We start from the raw sequence: 24,081 nt of genomic DNA on the forward strand, positions 1-24,081 counted from the left end.
TGTTTTTCACCCTTTGAATTTCCATATACATTTTGGAATAAACTTCTATGCTTACACACACACACACACATCAGAATTTTAATTAGGATTTCACCAAATATATAAATCAATTTGGGCACAATCATCAAGTTTAGGATATTGTGTCTATCAGTTCATGAATATGGAATACCATTCCCTTTATTTAGGTCTTTATTTTCTCCTAATAATATGTTGTAGTTCTGTGAAAATTTTCAGACATTATTCATTACATTTATTACTGTGAATTTGATCTTTTATACTTTATTTTTAATATTGATTGCATATAGAAATTGATATTTCAAGTAAATCCTGAAGGCAGAGAACTTTCTAAGTCACTTAATTCTAATAATTTTTCTATAAATTATATTGCATTTTCTATATATACATTAATGGCATTTTTGATGATAAGATTTTTTAAATTTTTTCCTTTACAATTATTTTGTCTTTTAGTTATTTCTCATGTCCTAATAATTTTTATTATGAATGGGAGTTAAATTTTAGCAGCTCTTTTTTCCTTTAGCTACTGAGGTAATTTTAGTCTTTTTCTGCTTTATTCTGGTAATGTGGTAAGTTATATTAATTGATTTTCAATTGTAAAACCAATCTTGTATTCCTGGGGGGAAAAACATGATTTTTGGGCAATATCCTTTAACTTACTGATGGATATGGCTAATATTAGTTTATTGAGAATTTGTAGATATATATTAATAAACATATTAGGCATCCAGTAATACAGCTTTAAAATACGTGGAACAGATAGAACTGTAAAAAGAAATAATATGATCATCTCAGTAGATGTAAAAAAAAAGTATTTGCATTATCTATCATCTATTCTTGATAAAACCTTCTCAAACTCTGAATAGAAAGGAAATTCTTCATTCTCTAAAGGAATTGTATAAAAAAATTATAGCCAATTTTATACTTGATGGTCAAAGACTGAGATACTTCCTTCCCCCAAGGTCATTGAGGTTTGCTCTCACCATTTCATTCAACTTTGTGCTAAAGGTTAGAGGGTGTTAATATGCAAAGAAATAAGAAATAAATAGCATTAATATTCTAAAGAATATATAGAACTTCCCTTATTCACAGACGACATAATCATCTATGTAGATAATCATGAAATTTACAGAAAAAGCTTCTAAAAGCTTTTACAGAGCTTTGAAATATAAGAACAATATCTAGCTATTATATTTCTGTATACTAGCAATGAACAATCCAAAATTACATTAAAAACAATACCATTTATAATATCATCAAATTATGAAGTATTTAGGGATAATTCTACCAAAAATATGTAAAAGTTTATATGCTGGGTGGTAATGTATCTTACTGTTTCCTATCTATTAGACTTTGGATAAAAAACGTCTGCATGTGCTTGTTTCTACACCCATAAACATGGAGACAATTTTTCTCACTCTCAGTGAGAATGTAAGGATTGAGGTATTTCATATTGGAGCCATTAGCATGATATCACATTGTAAGAACTCAAAAAAAGATAAGTGTTATTTCAGACTTTGTCCCAGCAAGAAACAGAATTTCACTCAAAATAATGTCTTTGGAGAAAATTTTATGGAAAAATGATTTAGTAAAGTCAATCTGGTAGTGAAAAGGGGAAGTATGACTTTAATGGACAAGGGAAGGAAACAGTGTTTCTAGGCCTCAGCAAATGCTATTACCACAGAGCAGGAGATGGCTAACAAGAGCAGCAGTTATGGAGTGATTTAGCCACTGCTAAAACTGTGGCACTGATGCAGGTCAGGAGTAGGGTAAGATATGCTCTACTTCTGTTTTCTCTTGTCCTCTGTTAATGATTCCCACTGGTAGATGCCAGAAGACAGAGAAATAGGGCTGGATGCGGTTTTAGAGGTCAGCCCCTCTACATACAGCAGGAAAGAAAAGGACAGAGAGGACCGAGGATGAATCTAGGGCTATCAAATGGAGGTTAACCTGTACAACTCCTTTCTTCTCTTTCCAGAAACTTTTTCTTTCAGAAAATGTGTTTTTTAAAAAGAGATACTATGGGTGCCAATGGTTTTCAGCTTCACTTGTCTTCAAGCCACCTGTCTCTGGAAGTTTTAGTACCCTTTAACAATTTGGCCATGTGTGTTAGAAAAATGAGATTGCAAGTTGACTTAATGATACCAGTGGTATGTTACCACCTATAATGCATACTCATTTTTCAACATTTGACACAAAGTAATTAAAATACTATAGAGTAACAGGATCTGTCCTAATTTTCTCATTTATTATGAAATATTGTTGGACAAAAGCAAGTATACCATAGCAACGCATCAATACAAGCAAGTGGTTTAATAGAAGATTCCAGATGAATAAAACAATTCATTTTGCATGATGGAATGTGACTGGCACACTTACTTGGCTGAGGTGACCAAACAGTGGTCCAAATTACTCTTTACTACATATGCGTCTTCAAATTGGTGCCTTTGCACATACAGAGTCCTTCTATTTAAAGCATATTTGACCCTATTAGTGCCTATTAAAACCTTACTCATCCATCCCTCTCAGGCTGACTGAAATGAGATCTCAATATAGACTTTTCTAATTTCCCACTTAAAAGGAAACTTTGTCTAAAGGACAAAGGGATGCCTATAATATTGTGTTCCTTTTTTTTATTTTTAAAGATATTGTTTATTTATTTGAGATAGAGAGAGAAAGCATGAGTGGGGTGTGTGGGGGGAGGGCAGAAGGAGAAGCAGACTTCCCCCTAAGCAGGGAGTCTGATGCAAGGCTCAATCCTGGGATCCTGAGAACTCCACCTGAATGGAAAGCAGACACTTAACAGTTAGCCATCAGGACCCAAGACTGACTTTTCTAAAAACAACAACAAAAATTTCAATCCAATTCAATAAGCTTTCCTGCTACAAGCTTTATATAATTACTCCTTGTCATAAAGACTTTTAGAATGAGATTCAAATCCTTTCAGTAGTCACTCCCACATTCCCAGCCTCATCTCCTCCAATGTCTCAGAAGTTCTCGGGCTCTGCTACTGAAGCTACTTAATCTTAATTGGTCGGGCTTTTTCACAGCCCCACACTTTTGTTTCTCCTGTCACCTTTACCTGGAACTCTCAGCCCACAACCACTCCCATAGACAGCTTGCTATCTTTGTCGATTCCACTGCAGCCTTCTAATTCAGTTCAAATATCATCTGCCTAATAAATCTTCTTGAATGCTGTCTTCTCCCTCCACATTTTCCCAATCTGTGCATAATTTGAATATATGATTTCCTATCCTAAATTATAAAAAGCTGATAGACATTGAGTTCTCTGAAGTCAGAATCCTGTCCATTTTTTTGGATCTGAAACATTATCACATTCTCTGGCATATATATATATATATATATATATATATATATATATATATATATTCTTACTGGAAAAAAAAAGAAATCAAATTCTTTAGTGAAATAAGTCAATCGGAGAAGGACAAACATTATATGGTCTCATTCATTTGGGGAATATAAATAACAGTGAAAGGGAATAGAGGGGAAGGGAGAAGAAATGTGTGGGAAATATCAGAAAGGGAGACAGAACATAAAGACTCCTAACTCTGAGAAACGAACTAGGGGTGGTGGAAGGGGAGGAGGGCGGGGGGTGGGGGTGACTGGGTGGTGGGCACTGAGGGGGGCACTTGACGGGATGAGCACTGGGTGTTATTCTGTATGTTGGCAAATTGAACACCAATAAAAAATAAATTTATTATTAAAAAATATTTTCAAAGACTTTATTTATTCATGAGAGACACAGAGAGGCAGAGACATAGGCAGAGAGAGAAGCAGTTTCCCTGCAAAGAGACTGATGTGGAACTCAATCCCAGGACTCTGGGATCACTCTCTGAGCTGAAGGCAGACAACCGCTCAGCCACCCTAGCATCTCAAGAAATCAAATTCTAATTGAATTTTATTTTCTCTGTTACTTTTGTGATTTACACTGTTATTTTTTAAAAAGATTTATTTATTTATTCATGAGAGACACAGGTAGAGAGGCAGAGACACAGACAGAAGGAGAAGCAGGCTCCCCACAAGGAAGCCTGATACGGGACTGGATCCTGGAACCCAGGATCACGCCCTGAGCCAAAAGCAGACCTCAACCACTGAACCACTCAGGTGTCCCTGTGACTTACAATGCTAATTCTCTAAAAATGATGATATTTTTCAGTTATATATCTTCAATGTGGCTTAACCCATTGCATGTTATACTCTATGGTCATTAAAAAAATAAGTGCAAAAATTATTCTTGTTCATTGGTATATGTACATAACAAATATGGTACTTTTATAACAAAACTTTTATTAATATTTTCTCTTCCTGAATCATCTAAACATTATTTTGGCCCATAAGTTTACTTCAAAAACCAGTTTACTATGGCAGTAAGGAAAGCCCAAGTTGCCTGAGACTTACTCACAAAACTATACTTTTTGGTTACTTCCTGACCTCCCATGTGCTTATAGGGCGTCTAGTTAGGTAATGAGGATACGATACCAAATGTGGCAAACTAAGCTAAAAGCCTCAATGGTACAAATGTGGAAACTGATAATAGTATAAGAAAACCACACACACAAAATAACTTCAGAGTGCAATATGTCTAAGAAAATAAGCAGAGTGATATAGAAAATAACGGAGGGAACTATTTTAGTGGGGCTTAATAAAATAGTTGGTGAATGTACTCAAGTGCAATAAGAAAAGGATTGCTGCTTGTCCTGAAATTATGGTGCGTGAAGTTGAAATATTTTATAGATGAACTAACACTGCCCTGTACAGTGTGCTAAAAAGAATGAATGAACTCTAAGATGGAAATTCAAGTGGAATTCCTTGATTCATTCAAATATTTTTAAAAATGCTCTGAGTAATTTAGGCATGGTTCTTGTCTATGGAAACCGTAACCTACTGAAAAAGATATAAAAAGAATTTCATAAATACTCATTATTTGCAATTGGAGTTTTATTATACTTCCATGTTTAAATTCAGTGACATTTTTATTACTATCTCCAATTTGAAAATTATGAATAAAGTAAAAGGTCTAAATCATAGCCATCCTAAAACAAAGGGAAAAAATGGCAGATAAAGTGAAATGCATCCTACACCACATGCAAGTGCTTTACCCCATGGTACTCCATTTGTTTTCACAATAATGCACTGTATTGGCAGTGGTATCCATATACTTTTTTTAAAGGAATGATACTCACAGAGGATGAGGGCCCTGCTGTGGATCACACAGCTATGTATCAGAGGCAGGATTCAAATTCAACTCTGTCTAATTCAGGATCCTTCTTATTTAGCTAATATATTCTACCTCAAATGGAAAAATCCCTAATTAAAAATAATAATTTATTGGTGGAATAAATAAAATATTTTAATTCAAAATGTTCATTTTAGTTTCATCTAACTTCTATTAAGAGATTCAAGTATATTAGAATGTAAGGCTCCTTAGATATAAAAAAACCTATAAAATAAACATTATATATATGTACCTAAATTGTTCTTATAACAGCCAAGTAGATATTATTATCATCCTCATTTAATGGAAAAAAAATAAACAACCCCAGATGAGATGAAATGACTGGCCCAGAGTCACACTGCCAGTATATGGCATAAGCCTTTACACTCTAAAGGAACTGTTCCTTCTTTAATATGTTCTATTATCGGTCTTGTTATTGTGTAATATTTAAATTCATATCCATTCCAATTCATATTTTCAGCAACATATGTTTTTAAAAAATACATTCTTCATTTATGTAATTAGGTTATAAAATAATTCTCTTTTTTATTTCTAGTGCAAAGGAAGGATCTTCAGGCTCAAATAACAGTTGTTAGCCCTAAAATATGCAATGACTTCCAAATTATGTCACCAAATGAGTTCAGCAACAAACGCCCTGATGGTCATAACATTAATATAACCATAAAAGTACCATTACATTAATTAGAACTTTGTAAATGCTGTAATTAAGATATTCTGTGACAGCTGTCTTTCCTGTCCCTGAGCGTTTGCAAGAAATCTCCCAACACCACTTATTTCTGAACCATCATCTGCCTAGAGCTGGGAAAAGCCATCTGTTAGTGGATTTGAAATGTTAAATGACAAAGGGATTTCAAAACCATTATAGCTCTTAAAATACTTTTTTGAGGAGAAGAAAAAGAAGCACTCAACAACCATTTCTAAGCGATTTTTAGCTTGACCCAGAATGGAGAATAACTTGGCTTATTTTTTTTTATCTTGCATTAAATAGTAAAAACAGGCTGGAATTTGGCATCAGATAAGTCTGACCTGATTGCTAGCTGTGGGGCCAAGTGAAAGTTAGTTAAGCTCTCCACGCTCCTGTTTCCTCATGTTTATAATAGGGAAACATCATAAATGAGAACAGTCATGCCCATTTTTCATTACTGTTGAGAAAATAAAAGGATAAATTTATGTGTAATACCTTATAAAATTTCTACTGAAGCTAATTTTATTTCAAAGTATCATTACTCTAAAGATGATATGCTGCTTGTCTTTTTCTAGCTATTTTAATGCAGCTTTGGGAAATGTGTTTATTTCAGTCTTCTAAACTACCTTACAGGTCAGATTATAAGTTATTTTTATTCAACCTAAGAGGTAGCAGACAGGGTCTTAATATCTGATAAAGAAGGGTTTGGGGCACCTGGGTGGCTCAGTCCATTAAGCATCCAGCTCTTGATTTCAGCTCAGGTCATGATCTGAGGATTATGAGATGGGGCCCTACATCTGGCTCATGTGCTGGGCATGGAACCTACTTAAGATTTTCTCTCTCATCCTTTGCCCCTTTCTCTTACTTTCTCTAAAACTAGTAATTAATAATAATAATAATTTAAATTAAATATTTAAAAAAGGAGTTCAATTTCAACTGTAATCTGCTACTCATTTGATTTTAAGAAAATCATTTCACTGGACCTTAGGTCGAAAATGATGGAAAAATTAATGATAACATAGCTTGTTAGGAAAATAAATTAAAGTAGCAATAACAATAGATCAAAATTTCTCTTTTTTAACTCTCATCCCTTATGCCCTTTTCATTATTATTACTCTTGTTATTATGAGTTTGGATGAGGCAGCACTGACCATACCAGGTTAACTTCTCTGTATGCTTTTTTTAAAATATTTTATTTATTTATTCATAAGAACATACAGAGAGGATTGAGAGAGAGAGGCAGAGACACAGGCAGAGGGAGAAGCAGGCTCGACACAGGGAGCCCTACGTGGGACTCGATCACGGGTCTCCAGGATCACAACCTGGGCTGAAGGCGGCGCTAAACCGCTGAGCCACCCGGGCTGCCCTCTGTATGCTTTATCTTGACAGCAATTCTATGGAGGATGTATTGTCATTGAGATCATTTGTGGACATATAAGGACTATGTCTTAAGTGATGTAGGTTAAGCTCAATGTCATACAGTTAGTAAATGACAGAGCATTGAGAAAATTCAAAAACTAACTCAAACTTAAGTGCATACTTTTAATTTTTTCTTTGCAACCTGCAAAATATTACCAATTTGGAAAACACTAGTCTTACAAGATAAAGAACCCATAATCTGATTAGCGCTTTTATCTCCATCTGGTACACAAAGGTATTTCCCCATTGATATGAAAAGTAGTAAAAAATTATGTAAAACTTATTTTGTGTTTTACAAGAATTAACTAACTTAACCTTCCCCAAACAATTGTTATTTTCTTAATTTTACAGAAGAGATAACTGAGACAGAAAGGGTATTTTGCCTAAGACCACACAGCCATTAAATGGCAAATAGGATTTAGATTCAAGTGGTCTGAACTACTACCCTACATTGCCTTAAGAATCACAGAAAAAGATTTGTGTGTGTGTGTGTGTGTGTTGCTTTGAAAGACTAATAATTGCTTTAATAAAATAACAGCATACTATGTGTCAGTCTCTCTACACACCATTTCCAGTACTAACTCTCCTGAAGTTTGAATTCTTTCTCTTTCTCCCTCCCTCCTACATCCTCTTATTTATCGTCTTCTTTCTTCTTATTCTCTCTTTTTTTTTCCTCTCCTTGTCCTTCTTTTTCTGTAAGACAGAGTAATTGAGTCTCAGAGATGTTCCATGGTTTGACCAAGATTTCAGAGGTAATGAACTACAGAAGTGTTATTTGAACCTCTTTTAAAATGGTCTGATTATTTCCAAAGTCTGAATTCTTTCTGCTAATCACTGCTTATAACTCAGAGATCTCCAATATTTTTACAGAGCTGGCAAAAGTAGCAACTTCTCAAAATTGTAACTGATTAAGTATAATTAACAAAATGTAAATGCTTTATGACTATTTTAGGAATTGATGACTGTTGAAACTTACTTTTAGAGAGATCCAAAAAATTATCTAGATCTGCATTTTCTTTCACACAAGAGAGCATAATCGATTGGAACTATAGGACATACATGTAGGTTTAATATCAAGGGATTCTTGTCAAGCATCTCTCTTCAGGATCTTAAGAGAATACATACTATAGCTTAAGGTGCATTAATTATATAACTCAGCCATTAGAAATGACAACTACCCACCATTTGCTTCAATGTGGATGGAACTGGAGGGTACTATGCTGAGTGAAATGAGTCAATCGGAGAAGGACAAACATTATATGTTCTCATTCATTTGGGGAATATAAATAATAGTGAAAGGGAATAGAAGGGAAGGGAGAAGAAATGGGTAGGAAATATCAGAAAGGGAGACAGAACATGAGAGACTCCTAACTCTGGGAAACAAACTAGGGGTGGTGGAAGGGGAGGAGGGCGGGGGGTGGGGGTGAATGGGTGACGGGCACTGAGGGGGGCACTTGACGGGATGAGCACTGGGTGTTATTCTGTATGTTGGCAAATTGAACACCAATAAAAAATAAATGTATTAATAAATAAATAAATAAATAAATAAATAAATAAATAAATAAATAATATAAGTTTAGGAATAACTGAAAGGTATGCCTCATCTGTATGTCTGCAACTGAATCAGGAGGGCAAAAGCTATATCCAACTAAATTGTGTACATTTTAATTGTTATTATCTCTGAAACATGGTGCAGTGTTCTACTTGAGGGAAAACAATCTTACATAAGTCTTATAACATTATTTGCAATATTTTCGAAGGGCAACCAACTTGTTGGTAATGACTACAGATGAAAACAATTACAATTTTGAAAAGCAACAAAGGTATCAAAGAAAGCTTAAGTATTTACTATTTATGTATTCATAAAAGGGTTGACATTCCAGACCTGCCTCTCAAAGAGATAATTGGTTGTGATATCTTTTCTACATCTCTGCCCTTGATATACAAACACCATATTAACAGTTAATGCTAATGCTATTACGCTAGAGGTTATGGCTAATTAATTCTTTCAATTCATACTACTTGACTACTTAAAGCTCTTCCATGGAGAAAACTTTAAATCTGGCCCAGAAACTCTACATTTTAACCTTTCACTTGTATACTTGAAAATGGGATTTGTCAGTGCAAATATGGCAGGCAACCTACAAGCTTCATGTTTTGACAGACTCAGGTCTACCAGGATATCTAATTGGATTGTACAAACTTGCTTGTTTTTGAGTAATATGTGACCAATGGGGAAAAGTGGGGAAATAAAAAGAAAGCAAATATTCTATAAGCTGAGAAGAAGGACAAATCATTAAAAGTTATGAATTACAACTAGAAAACATGTAAAAATTTCTAAGAAAGTAAGAGGCTGAGGGAAAATGTCATCAGCTTAAGCAAAAAAGTAATATGAAGAAGAGATGAAAGGATGAAGAGAATTTTTTAAAATTCATAATAAAATATCAAAATATAAGCTGCATTCAAGGTAGTAATATCAAAGGTAATTGGAATTCAATTAGAATTCAATTAGAAATTGAATTCAAATGTGAACACAAATTTAATCTATTTCTGAATTTATTATAAATATTAAAATATAAAAATAAGAAGAAAACAATGTAAAATTAGGACATAGAAATCCAACATAAAATTTATTAGTTTTTTTCAGGTAGAATCCAAAATTAGAAATGACAACTACCCACCATTTGCTTCAATGTGGATGGAACTGGAGGGTACTGTGCTGAGTGAAATGAGTCAATCGGAGAAGGACAAACATTATATGTTCTCATTCATTTGGGGAATATAAATAATAGTGAAAGGGAATAGAAGGGAAGGGAGAAGAAATGGGTAGGAAATATCAGAAAGGGAGACAGAACATGAGAGACTCCTAACTCTGGGAAACGAACCAGGGGTGATGGAAGGGGAGGAGGGCGGGGGGGTGGGGGTGAATGGGTGATGGGCACTGAGGGGGGCACTTGACGGGATGAGCACTGGGTGTTATTCTGTATGTTGGCAAATTGAACATCAATAAAAAATAAATTTATCATTTAAAAAATAAAAAAATAAAGGGGGGAAAAAGAAACCAAAATAAATATAATAGAAACAATAATTATAAGCATAATGAAATAAAACTTTCCTAACAAAAATCGAAGCATATAAAATGAAAGGGCTCTCCAAAACCCAAATAAATCTAATACATATTCTTTTGAAGTCACACAGGACACTATCCAGAACAGATCATATATTGGGCTACAAAACAAGTCACAACAAATTAAAAAAGATCAAAGTCATAGCATGCATCTTTTCTGACCACAAAACTAAAAATAAACCACAAGAAAAAAATCTGGAAAAAGCACAAATACATGGAGGCTAAATAACATGCTAGTAAGCAATGAATGAGTCAACCAAGAAATCAAAAAAAGAAAAAATTAGGAGGCCAATGCCTTATCCATTAGGCCACTGGGGCAAAAAAAGAAAAACATTTTATAGAAACAAATGAAAATGAAAACACAACTGTTCAAATTGTGGGACACAGCAAAAGATTCTAAGAGGGAAGTTTAGAGCAATACAGGCTTACCTCAAGAAGCAAGAAAAATATCAAATAAATAACCTGACTTTACACCTAAGGGAGCTAGAAAAAGAAAAACATCCAAAACCAGTAAAAAGAAGGAAATAATAAAAATTAGAGTAGAAATATATGTTAAAGAAACTAAAAAACAAATCAAACAAAAATAAGAACAAGAGATTGATGATACCAGGAGCTGATTCTTTGAAAAGATCAAGAAAATTGATAAACTTCAAGCCAGACCCTTCAAAAAGAGAGAGAACGAACTCAAACAAAATCACAAATGAAAGAGAAGAGATAACAACCAACACCACAAAAATGCAAACAATTGTAAAAGAACATTATGAAAACCATTATGCCAACAAACTACACATCTTAAAAGGAATGACTTAATTCCTAGCCACATACAGACTACCAAAACTGGAACAGGAAGAATTAGAACATTTGAAGAGACGAATTACCAGTAAAGAAATTGAATCAGTAATCACAAAATTCCCAGAAAATGAAAGTCCAGGATCAAACAGCTTCACAGGCAAACTCTACCAAACCTTTCAAGAAGAGGTAATGCCCATTCTTTTAAAATTATTCTAAAAAATAGAAGAGGAAGGGAAACTTCCAAATTCATTCTATCAGTATTACTTCAATACTGAAACCAGATACACTACCAACAAAGTAAACTAAAGGCCAATATCGCTCATGAATATAGATGCAAAAATCCTCAACAAGATATCAGCAAACCAAATCCAACAACACATTAAAAAAATCATACACAATGTTCAAGTGGGCTTTATTCTTGGGATGCAAATGTGGTTCAATATCTACTAAACAATCAATGTAATACGTAACACCAATAAGAGAAAGGATAGAAAACAGGATCATTTCAAAAGATGCAGAAAAAGCCTTTGACAAAGCACAATATCCATCGGTAAAAACTCTGCAAAATAGGTCTAAGAGAGAACATACTGCAACATAATAAAGGCTAACTATGAAAAACCCACAGCTAACATCATCTTCAATGGTGAAAAACTAAGTGTTCTTCCCTTAAGATCAGAAATAAGGCAAGGATGTCTACTCTTAACCACTTTTATTCAACATAGTACTGGAAGTCCTGGTCACAGCATCTGGATAAGATAGAGAAATAAAAGGCATCTGAATTGGTAAGAAGTAAAACTCTGTTTGCAGATGACATGACACTATATATGGAAAACCCTAAAGACTCCAACTAAAAAGCTACTAGAACTGATAAGAGATTTCAGTAAAGTTGCAGGATACAATATCAATGTACAGAACTCTGTTGCATTTCTATACACTAATACTGAAGCATCAGAAAGAGAAATTAAGAAAATAATCCCACCTACAATTGTCTCAAAAATAATAAACTATCTAGGAATAAACTTAACCAAAAAATGTGAAAGACCTGTATTCTGAAAATTCTAAAACACTGATGAAAAAAATTCAAGACAACACAAAGAAATGGAAACCCATTTCACGCTTTTGGATTGGAAGAACAGATATTGTTAAAATCTCTATACTATACTACCTAAAGCAATATACAGATTTAATGCAATCTCTATTAAAATACCAGAAGTATTTTTCACAGAACTGAAACAAACAATCCTAAAATTTGTATGGAACCACAAAAGACCTTAAATAGCCATAGCAATCTTGAACAAGAAAAAGAAAACTGGAGGTATCACAATTCCAGATTTCAAGTTATTTAACAAAGTGGTAGTAATTAAAACAGTATAGTACTAACATTAAAATCCTAAGAATAAGCTCACAAGTTAAATGGTCAGTAATCTTTGACAAAGAAAGAAAGAATGAATGGGTAAAAGACAGTCTTTTCAACAAATGGGTCTGGGAAAACTGGGCAGCCGCATGCAAAACAATGAAACTGGACCACTTTCTTTTACCATACACAAAATGAACTCAAAATGGTTAGAGACCTAACTATGAGACTTGAAACCATAAAAATCCTTGAAGAAAGCACAGGCATTAGCACATCACCTATAGTAATATTTTTCTAGGTATGTCTCCTGAGAGAAGAGAAATAAAAGCAAAAATAAACTACTGAGACTATATCAAAATAAAAAGTTTCTGTACATTGAAGGAAGGAAACAACAAAGCAAAAATTGAATGGGAGAAGATATTTGTAAATGGAATATCCAATAAAGCGTTAGTATTTAAATGCATAAAGAACTTACACAACTCAAAACCCAAAAAACAATAATCCAATTTTTAAAATGGGCAGAAGACATGAAATGATATTTTCCCAAATAAGATATCCAGATGGCCAACAGACACAAAGAAATGCTAAACATCACTCATCATCAGGGAAATGCAAATCAAAACCATAATGAGATGCCAGTTCACATGTCAGAATGGCTAAAATAAAAAAAAAGAAGAAGAGACAATAAATGTTGGCAGGATATGGAGAAAAGGGAACCCTCTTGTATTGTTGGTGGGAAGGCAAAGTGGTACAGCCACTGTGAGAGACAGTATGAAGATTCCTCAAGAATTTAAAAATAGAACTATCCTTTGATCCAGTAATTGCACTACTAGGTATTTAAACAAAGGATACAAAAACACTAATTCAAAAGAATACATGTACCCCTAGGTTCATTGCAGCATTATTTACAATAGCCAAATTATGGAAGCAGCCCAGGCATCCATCAGGAGATGAATGGGTAAAGAAGTGAAATAGATGATGATGATGATAGATGGATAGATAGATAGATAGATAGATAGATGATAGATAGATAATAGATAGATGATAGAATGCAATATTATTCTGCCATAAAAAAAGAATGAAATCTTGCCATTTGCAACATTGAGCAAGAGAGTATAATGATAAGCAAAATAAGGGAGTCAGAAAAAGACAAATGCCACATGATTTCATTCATACATGGAATTTAAGAAACAAAACAAAAGAGCAAAAGAGAAAGAGAGAGAGAGAAACCAAGAAACAAACTCTTACCTATAGAGAACAAACTGATGGTAACCAGAGGGGAGGAGGGTGGGCAGATGGGTGAAGTAGCTGATGGGGATTAAAGAGTACACTTATCATGATAAAAAAATAAAAGAAAATAAAATAATAAAAAATAATGGCATAACTGGGAGCCTCATATGCGTAGGTATGCTATATTTACTATGATTTTTAATCATTACAATTGTCCATTACATAGTAATCACTCTAATATTTTGGATGAATCAGCTGAGTCTCAGTGAGCTTAATGATATTAGTACATGCAAAGACTGCTTTATTTAATGCACACAATACCCATTCTTAAGTAGATATTTTCCCCTGCATTTTACAAATAGGTGGTAAAGTGGTGTTTTCAAGATTATCAAACTAGGGTGTTAGACCTGTACTCACAGTTTATAACATTTAATTACATATTGTGCCAAGACCAGAATTTAAATTGCAATTCATCTAACTTTAAGAATGTTAACGTTTTTCAATAAACTACTCAGGAAGTGAGTAAGATACCTTGGGAAGTTTGGGTAAATACGCATAACTCAAAAGACAGTGGTTAACATTAACATGTGCCAAAGACTGAGATTACAGACTGTTTTATGAGTTTCAATTTATTTGTTTATAGATATAGAAACCATACATCATCCCTGAGTCCTCAAAGTTCAAGTCACTTTCTATAATTTTCTCTGATTTATTTATTATCTCCTAAATGAATAACAGAGAAATAGATGTGCCAAGTATTTTTGTTGTTAAGATTCTCAGATTACAAAGTAACTGTAAGGAATGACTTTATTAGTGTATTTCAGTGAACTAACAACAATTTTTTTTAAATTTTTTTTATTATTTATTTATGATAGTCATACAGAGAGAGAGAGAGGCAGAGACACAGGCAGAGGGAGAAGCAGGCTCCACGCACCGAGAGCCTGACGTGGGATTCGATCCCGGGTCTCCAGGATCGCGCCCTGGGCCAAAGGCAGGCGCCAAACCGCTGCGCCACCCAGGGATCCCCACTAACAACAATTTTAATTCTAAAAGTGGTTAGGATATGCCAGGAAGCTCTTTAAATATTTAAAAGGTAATAGAAATGGTAGATAAAAGTACAGTATAACATATTGGAAATGAGCACTGGATTTGGTTTCAGAAAACTGAGTCTTTGTCTCAAGACTTCCAAGCTGCAGAAATCTAGCTGAACCTCTGACCATCAGTTTCTTAATTTATAAAGTAGATTAATAAAATAAACCTCACATGGTTGATGTCACTTAAATTAAGAATGAAATATGGAACCATCCAATTGTTTCTCTCTTTCAATTGATTGTTCTGGGAATATCTAGTCTGAGTCAGAAAGTGATATAATTAACTAACTTCATTCAGTATTCATTTATTCAGTTCAATTTGCATTCATTATGTCTCCCCTGTCATAAAGAGGAACCCCCGTTATGTACATAGTACCTTTGGCTAAACAGTTTACCTGTAAATTGTCCCTAGGTTTTAAAAGGTACTCCTCATTAAAAAGATCTACTTAATATTGAGATCAGTTTTATTCTGGGTGTTATAGAATGTATATTTTCTGGAAACAAAGGGTGAGAATTCTTCTCCAGGATTTCTATCAGAGTTGAGGGAATTTCAGGTTTTGCAACTGAAAAAGGATATTGAAGATTACCGAGACAATGTCCTAACTCTTAAGAAAGGACTATCAGATCTAGAAAAGTGAAGTCGCTTGTCCAAAGTCATGTACTTATTGGTAGATCATGAAATTAACCTAATATCTCCTCTCTCTTAGTCTAGTACCTATATATTTATCCATGCTGCTAGAGTTGAACTCAATCAGTAAAAAATGACAAACCATGATGCAACTTGTTTGAAAGTCCTGATCTTCTTGACTTTCAAAACTGTTTTTACAGTTTCTAAATTACTCAACTACAAAAATGCAAACTTCTTGAAAATTCTCTGAAATGTCTCTGAGGCCCTCAAGCCCACTTTATAGGCTTACCCTTATCTTAAATCCTATCCTTTAGCAATCCTCTTGGGGCTTAGGGAATTGTGCCAAGTCAATACAATTGAATTTATAATTTAGATATCTTGAGTGTAAATTGTATTTGCTCCTGCTGCCACCAATCATTGCTCAATTTTTAATAACCCATTGGACATTGATCAATTTCAAGGTCATCCACCCTGAATAATCAAGCAAGTGCCATCAGTTCTCTGAATTCTGTAAACAAAAATAGCTTATATTTTAGCATGTAAAATGTGGTTGAAAGGAAGGGTAAATGGTTTTGTGCCTCAAAACATCCAAACACAAATAGTCTGAAACCAATGAACTACAAGTCTCAATATACAGTGTCTTCTGCTTTGAGATTTGGACTTTGAGCCAATGAAATCAAGAATACAGGTATTTTTGGCAGAGTCAAAAACCCTGTAACCTCTGATTTCAGTTCAATGCTTTTATAATGACAGCATTCTTTATCCATGAATCTCACCAAGTGATGATGAAAGTTCATAAAAAATGGAGGACTTTTTTCTAAAAATCTGTAAGTAGTGGATTATGGTTGAAAGGAAAGCCAGATGGTGCCTTTATTTCCTGCTCAGCAACTGTAAATGTATAATCATAACATTGGTCATCATTTATGGAGAGTCTGCAATATAGTTTACCCATATGACAGGTTGATCAGGGCTATTGTCTATGAAGCCACACAGCCTTAAACTCTCACCCTGATCTGTCACTTACTTGCTGTTCACATTTGGATAAGTCACTAAACTATTCTGAATCTCTGTTAATCTATCTTTAAAAAGTGAATAATGCCAAATTCAAATCAGGATGTGGTGAAAATTAAATTGAATATGTGTAATATGTGTAAGAAACATTGCCAAGAGGACACCTGAGTGTCAGCTCAGTGATTTAGTGCCTACCTTTGGCCCAGAGCGTGATCCTGGAGACCGGGGATGGAGTCCCACGTCGGGCTCCCTGCATGGAGCCTGCTTCTCCAACTCTGCCTGTGTTTCTGCCTCTCTCGGTGTCTTTCATGAATAAGTAAATAAAATCTTTAAAAAAAAAAAAAAAAAGAAACATTGCCAGGGCTGACAAATTACAAGAGCAAAATGAATATTAGATATTGTTATTTATTCATATCTGAAAACCTGGTCTGAATATTATCATCTTCATCCCTTCAGAACCATTAATTATCCTTCCTGTATTGCTCAGTGAGTGAGAGCAGAATTATGATTTGAAAGCAAGGATCTCATTTTACAAGCTATGGTTCAGATCTGTAAGACTATAACCTACACTCTCGCTTTTTTTATTCTTTTAATTCTCTATTTAAATTCAATTTAGTTAGCATACACTGTATTGTTAGTTTCAGGGGTAAAATTTAGTGGTTTATCATTTGCATATAACACCAGAAGAATGAAACTGGGTCACTTTTCTATAACATACACAGTAAACTCAAAATGGATAAAGAAATAAATGTGAGCTAGGAATTCATCAAAATCCTAGAGAACACAGGCAGCAACTTCTTTGATCCAGGCCTCAGCAACATTTTGCTAGACACTTCCCACATTCCTTCTAATACATAATGTCTCCCTACTTTCTGTAATAAAGGATTGTGTCAAAATGAATTCTGATTTTTGCCTTAACTTTTAATTCAATTTACAGACAAATCCAGTGGTATTGTGGGAACTCACTATGTATTGGAAAAGAAAAAAACTTGGTGTATTTTTCTATTGATATTTTATTGACAAAAAAGCAATATATCACAAAATGTAAATATAATCTTCTTCAAAGTATAAGCATCAATTTGGGAAGATAATTAACTCTGATGTGAGTCTATTTTTATAATCCATGCATCAATTATTTCTCAAATAAAGTTGACATGACATAGTTTTTTTTTTTAGTTTTATTTTGATTTTGTAGACTTTTCTATTGATAATCTGTTTCTGTATCACTTCTCATGCCCCAAATCTCATAAGAACTTTCATTAAGCTACATCTCAAATTTATTATATATGAATAAACTTGGAAAAATGATAATTGTCTACTCTCATTATAGTGATAAAGAATGGTAGCACATAAATAATTCCAGTAAATGCAGTAAGTCTTCTGGTAACAGAATGCATAGGGTAAGTGAAAGGACAAAGTCTCCAATGCCAGTCTTAGGTGGAAAAGTTACAAGTGAGAGGAAACTACCAAGGAAGGATCCCAAGAAGAGGTATTAACTTTAAAAAGTAGACAAAAGGGAAGGAAAACACTAAAGATCCTCTCATATGTATTGCCCTTGTTAGCAAAAGGAATGCTTAAACATTTGGAATGATTTTAAATCACTGAGTGCCAAACAGTTCTGGACACTGAAAATAGCTGCAGCTTATTTAATACCAGCACAGTAAGTTTACTAATATAGTTCTTGTGTATTTCAGCAGTTTAATATTTGCTCAATTTTCTTAACTTTATCTTTATTGGCATGAGCAAGCTGTTTTAGCATGTGGTGGTAGATGCTGTAAATTTGTAAAATACATTACCCAGCAATAGCTTAAAAGAATCAATAAAGTTATTGTATGTGCTGACTCAACATGTCCTTGTTTAGATTAGCAATGCATATTTTTACATATATTAGAGGAATATTGGGGAACTTAATATCATCAGAACAAAGAGATAGTGTCAACAAATAGTATAAAATCAACAGCAATTAACTAGATGAATATACTCTATGGGTCACAATTTATATTTCTATTTCTAACATATGACTGAAGTATATAATAATAAATAATCATTTTAATAATGCTTTAATATATTAGAGCTCTTGAATTTTAATGTACTTTCACAAATTAATCTTCTTTAAGCTTCCCACTATCGTGTGAGACATAAAATATATAAAACATGTCTGCTTTCCTGTTGGTATAACAATGTACAGGTTATGCTCCTCAAAGTATCAAGTCATTTAAAATAACTTATTATTGAAATCTATTACTCTTTCCATGGCTTGAATCCAAATCATCAGTAGAGACAGAAAAACGTGGCAGCAGCTCAGGAAATCACTTGAATTCAACACAGTTTAGGAACAGTTCTGCAAAAAAACTGGAAGAAAACCCATCAGTCCAACAAAGATTTATTGAGTAGCTACCACAGGACAAAAACCAGGCTAGTTGTTAGGAATACAACAATAAAAAATACAAGGATGATCCCTCAAAGACATTACACAGTATTTGGGAGAAGAGTAGTGAAAATGGTGAGAAAATATTGAGTTCCTTGACAGAAGATAGAAAACAGCTATAAAAAAGATTTCAATTCCTGTTAAGGAGCTCAGATTTTATTCTACAGATAAAATAAAGTTCTTTATTTGAAAGATTTTTGCAGGGGAGTGACAAAAACATGTTTTTTTTTTTTTCTAGAAAGATCATCCAAGTTTCACAAAAAGAATGGAATAGTGGGAATAAACAGCAGATAGGTCAGTGAAGAGAACTTTGTAGCAATCTAGGGGAGAGCACTAGTAGTATAGAAATGGGATAGAGATAAACAGATTTTAAAATAATTAAGGAGGGAGAGTCAACAGGATTCCTTATTTGATGGTGTGGATGATTATGAAGTCAGAAGAGTCAGATAACCCTCAAGTTTTCAGCCTGTAGGATTGAATGAATGGTAGTCTCACTTCTTAAGAAAGGAGAGGTGACTTAAATTTCTTTGCCAGTTAAATTTAGAATTGCCCAAACTGTTATTATATTATTGATGTTTGTTTTTTTTTTTCTCCCCCACTTTGAGATCAGGGGCATTTTATAGATTTTAGTAGCCCTAGCTCAATAAATGTGTATGGGATGAATGAAAGGATGAATAAATGAGTGAAAAATAAATGAATTACTGGATACTACTTCATTTGATACATGGAAGGGATGGAAAAGTAGATGTTTTTAAGTCCATTTTACAGATGAGAGCTCTAATACATGATTCTGTGCTTACCTACTGGGTAACCATGACCAAGTAGGTTATAGCACTTGATCAAGGCTATCAAACAGGTAAGCATGAAAACAGAGACTGGAACACAGCTCCTTTCATTCACACTGTAGGTCTCTTTCACTGCATCAGCCTCCTTCTTACTTATTACATGTTTATCCATTGTCTCAGTTCTAATGAGGAAGTGCACATGAGTTATGTTGTCTCCATTTTCAAATTAGCCAAGAAGATGTGCACAGATTTTCCCTGTAATAAATCACTAGATATCATGGGGCATCTAATAATCTACAAAATTATCATAATTAATGAGGGCATGTAGTTGGTGAGTGGATCCATCAAGCTGTTCCTAAGTTTGCACAGTAGGTAAAAGATCATACGCAAAGAGTGATTATCAGCATCCCATGGTCAGTTTGAGAGAAAACACACACACATACTGCAGAGGGCAAAAAATGCTCTCTTTCAAACTGAAAAAACAAAGCACTTATGATTCTGATGTTGGGTAAACGTGACTGGCAGAGAATAGAATTGCTCCCATAGAATCAAACCCAGACGTCAAATTCAGAGTTATAGAAACTTTGTATAGCGTTCCTAAAATCTAAGTAGTTTTCACATGGTATTTGGAAAATTTAACAAAAGAAAAACAAAACTATATAGAATTTAAGAAATAAAACTGATAAACATTGGGAAAGAGAATGGAAAAATAAAATAAGACAAAAACAGAAAGGGAGGCAAATCAAATGAGACTTAACTATCAAGAACAAAATGAGGATTGCTGGAGGGGAGGTTGGTAGGGGAAAGGATAATTGGGTGCGATGACAATTAAGGAAGGCACTTAATATAATGAGCACTGGGTGTTATATGTATGCAAATGATAAATCACTAAATACTACCCCTGAAACTAATAATACAGTATATGTAAATTAAATTGAATTTAATAAAGAATAAAAAATTAAAAGTTAAAGATCATGAAAAGATGCTCAATATCCTTAGTCACTAGGAAATTGCAAAATGAAAACGCAGACACTACAAACATATACTAGAACAACTAAAGTTTAGTTTTGAAAATTTTTATTTAAATGCCAGGTATTTAATATACTGTGTAAAACTGATATACAAAATAGTGATTCAACATTTCCATATACCATACAGTACGTATCACAAGTGCATTCCTTAATCCACACCACCTATGTAGCCCCTCCAACCTAATCACACCTCCCTTCCAGTAACCATCAGTTTGTTCTCTATAGTGAAGAGTCTGTTTCTTGATTTACCTCTGTCTCTCTCTTTTATCTCCCTTTGTTCATTTGTTTTGTTTCTTAAACTGTACAGATGAGTGAAATCATATGGTATTTCTCTTTCTCTGACTGACTTATTTCATTTTGCATAATGCTCTCGAGCTCTATCCATGTCATTGCAAATGCAAGATTCCATTATTTTTAATGGCTAAGTAATATTCCATTGTTTGTATGTATACGTGTGTGTGTGTATCACTGTTGGTGGGAATGTAAACTGTTGCAGCTACTCTGGAAAATACCTTAGAGTTTCCTCAAAAAGTTAAAAATAGAAATCTACCAAATCTACCATATGACCCAGCAATTACACTATGAAGAATTTACATATGATACAGAAATACTGATTCAAAGCGATGCATGCACCCTGATGTTTCTAACAGCATTATCAACAACCATATTATGGAAGGAGCCTAAATGTCCATATACTGATGAATGCATAAAGAAGAAAAAAGATGTGATGTGCATACTCAGACGAATGACATCTTGCCATTTACAACATGGATGGAGCTAGAGAGTATTATGTTAAATGAAATAAGTCACAGAAAGACAAATACCATATGATTTCACTCATATGTGGAATTTAAGAAACAAAACAGATGATACAGGAAGGGAAAAAAAGAGAGGCAAACCAAGAAAGACACTCTTAACTACAGAGAACAAATTGAGGATTAATGTAGTAGAAGTAGGTGGGGGAATGGGTTAAATAGGTAATGGGTATTAAGGAGGGCATTTGTGAAGAACACTGGGTGTTATAAGTGATGAATCACTGAATTCTACACCTGAAACTAATATTACACTTTATTTTAGCTAACCAGGGTTTAAATAAAAATTTGGAGAAAGAAAAAAAAAAGAAAACAAATGAGCAAAGGGAAAAAAAGGAGAGACAAATCAAGCAATAGACTCTTAAATATAGAGAACAAACTGATGGTTACCAATGTGGAGGTGGGTGGGGGGATGGGTTAAATAGGTGGTAAGGATTAACGAGTTCACTTGTTGTGATGAGCACCATATGCTGAATAAAAATATTGAATTGGTATATTGCATACTTAAAATTAATATTACACTGTATGTTAATTAACTGGAATTTAAATCGAGGAACTAAGATATTTTATTTTTTTTCTACAGATTTATTCATTTGTTTGAGAGAGAGTACACAGGGGGTAGAGAGGGCAAAGACAATCTTCAGAATGGGAGAAAAATTTTCCAAACTATATATCAGGTAAGAGATTAATATCTAATTGAATTGTTAGCATACCTTGGCAATTGTAAGTGGTGTTGCAATGGACATAGGAATATTTCATTTCCTTTGAATATGTACCCTGGAGTGAAACTGCTGAATCACATGAAAGTTCTATTTTTAATTTTTAAAAATTTAAGCTTAATATTCCAAATATATAAAGAACTCATACAATTCAATAGGAACCACCTCCAAAATAATCTGATTAAAAAATTGGGCAGAGGTACCAAATAGACATTTTTCAAAAAAAAAATATATATATATCTAATGTCAATAGATACCTACAAGATGCTCAGCACCACTAATCCTTAGGTTAAGGCAAATCAAAGCCACAATGAGATATCAACTCACATCTATGAGAATGGCTATTATCAAAAAGACAAGATAATAAATGTTGGCAAGGACATGGAGAAAGAGAGCATTCGTACACTGTTTGAAGGAATGTAAATTGTTTCAACTATGGAAACAATATAGAGTTCCTCAAAAAATTGAAAGTGGAGCTTCCACGTGATTCACCAGTTTCATTTCTGGGTGCATACCCAGGGCAAGTGAAAACATTCTCATGTTTGTTGCAGCATTGTTCATAGTAGCCAAGGTATGGAAACAATGTAAGTGCTAATTAATGATGGGTAGATAACAAAATATGTTGCATATATAACCAAAGCAATATTATTCAGCCATGAAAGAAGGACCTCCTACCACTTGCAATAACATGAGTGGACCTTGAACACACTATGCCAAGTAAATAAGTTGGACAGAGATAAAGAATTGCTAGCCTATCTTTCATATCTGTGAGGACTAAAAAAGTCAAACTCATAAAAACAGAGAGTAAAATTGGTGGTTACAGGGTGGGGGGAAATGGGGATTACACAGATGTTATTTAAGGGTACAAACTTGCAATGGGTAGTCCTAGAAAGAAGTCCTAGAAATATAATACACAGTATAGTGAATATAGATACAAAATATTCTATTATTATAATCATCAAATTTGCAAAGAGACTAGAACTCATTTATTGTAACCACTAAAACAAAAAGATGATTATGTAATGTGATAGTGCTAATTATTACTACAATGGGAAACATATTACACTAAGTAATATATCAAATTAACATGTTGTATGTGTTCAATTTACACAATGTTATATGTCACATATATTTTAATTAAAAAGGAATTAATGGGAAAAAAATAAATGAGTAAAAAGAAAATGACAATATTTCAAGGTGGTAAGCATGCAGAGCAGCCAAAACTGTAGTGTGTGGCTAGTGGGAATAAAGAGTAGTCCATCACTTGGGAAGAAAATTTGGCAGTTTCTTATAAAAGTAAACAGACATTTACCATATGTACCAGCAATTCCGCTCTTACATATTTTTCCAAATGAAATGGAAGCTGTTCACACAAAAATCGGTGTGTGGATGTTAAAAATGCTTTATTTTTAATTGCCAAACTAGAAACATCTCAAATGTCACTGAACTGGGGAAAGGATAAACAAACTGTGGTGCAAACTTATAATGGAATACTACTTGTTAGTAAGAAAAGAATAAACAATGGATATATGCAACAAAATGGATCAAACAATTGTGCAAAAGAAGCCAGATCCAAAATGCAACATTGTATGTGCTTCCATTTTTATTACACCTTTGCAAAGTGAATACTGTAGGGAAAGAAAACACCAATGGTTGTCAGAGTCTGGAGTGAAGGAAGAAGCTGACTGCAAAGG

This window comes from Vulpes lagopus, chromosome 15 (assembly GCF_018345385.1).
Source record: "Vulpes lagopus strain Blue_001 chromosome 15, ASM1834538v1, whole genome shotgun sequence".
NCBI lineage: Eukaryota > Metazoa > Chordata > Mammalia > Carnivora > Canidae > Vulpes > Vulpes lagopus.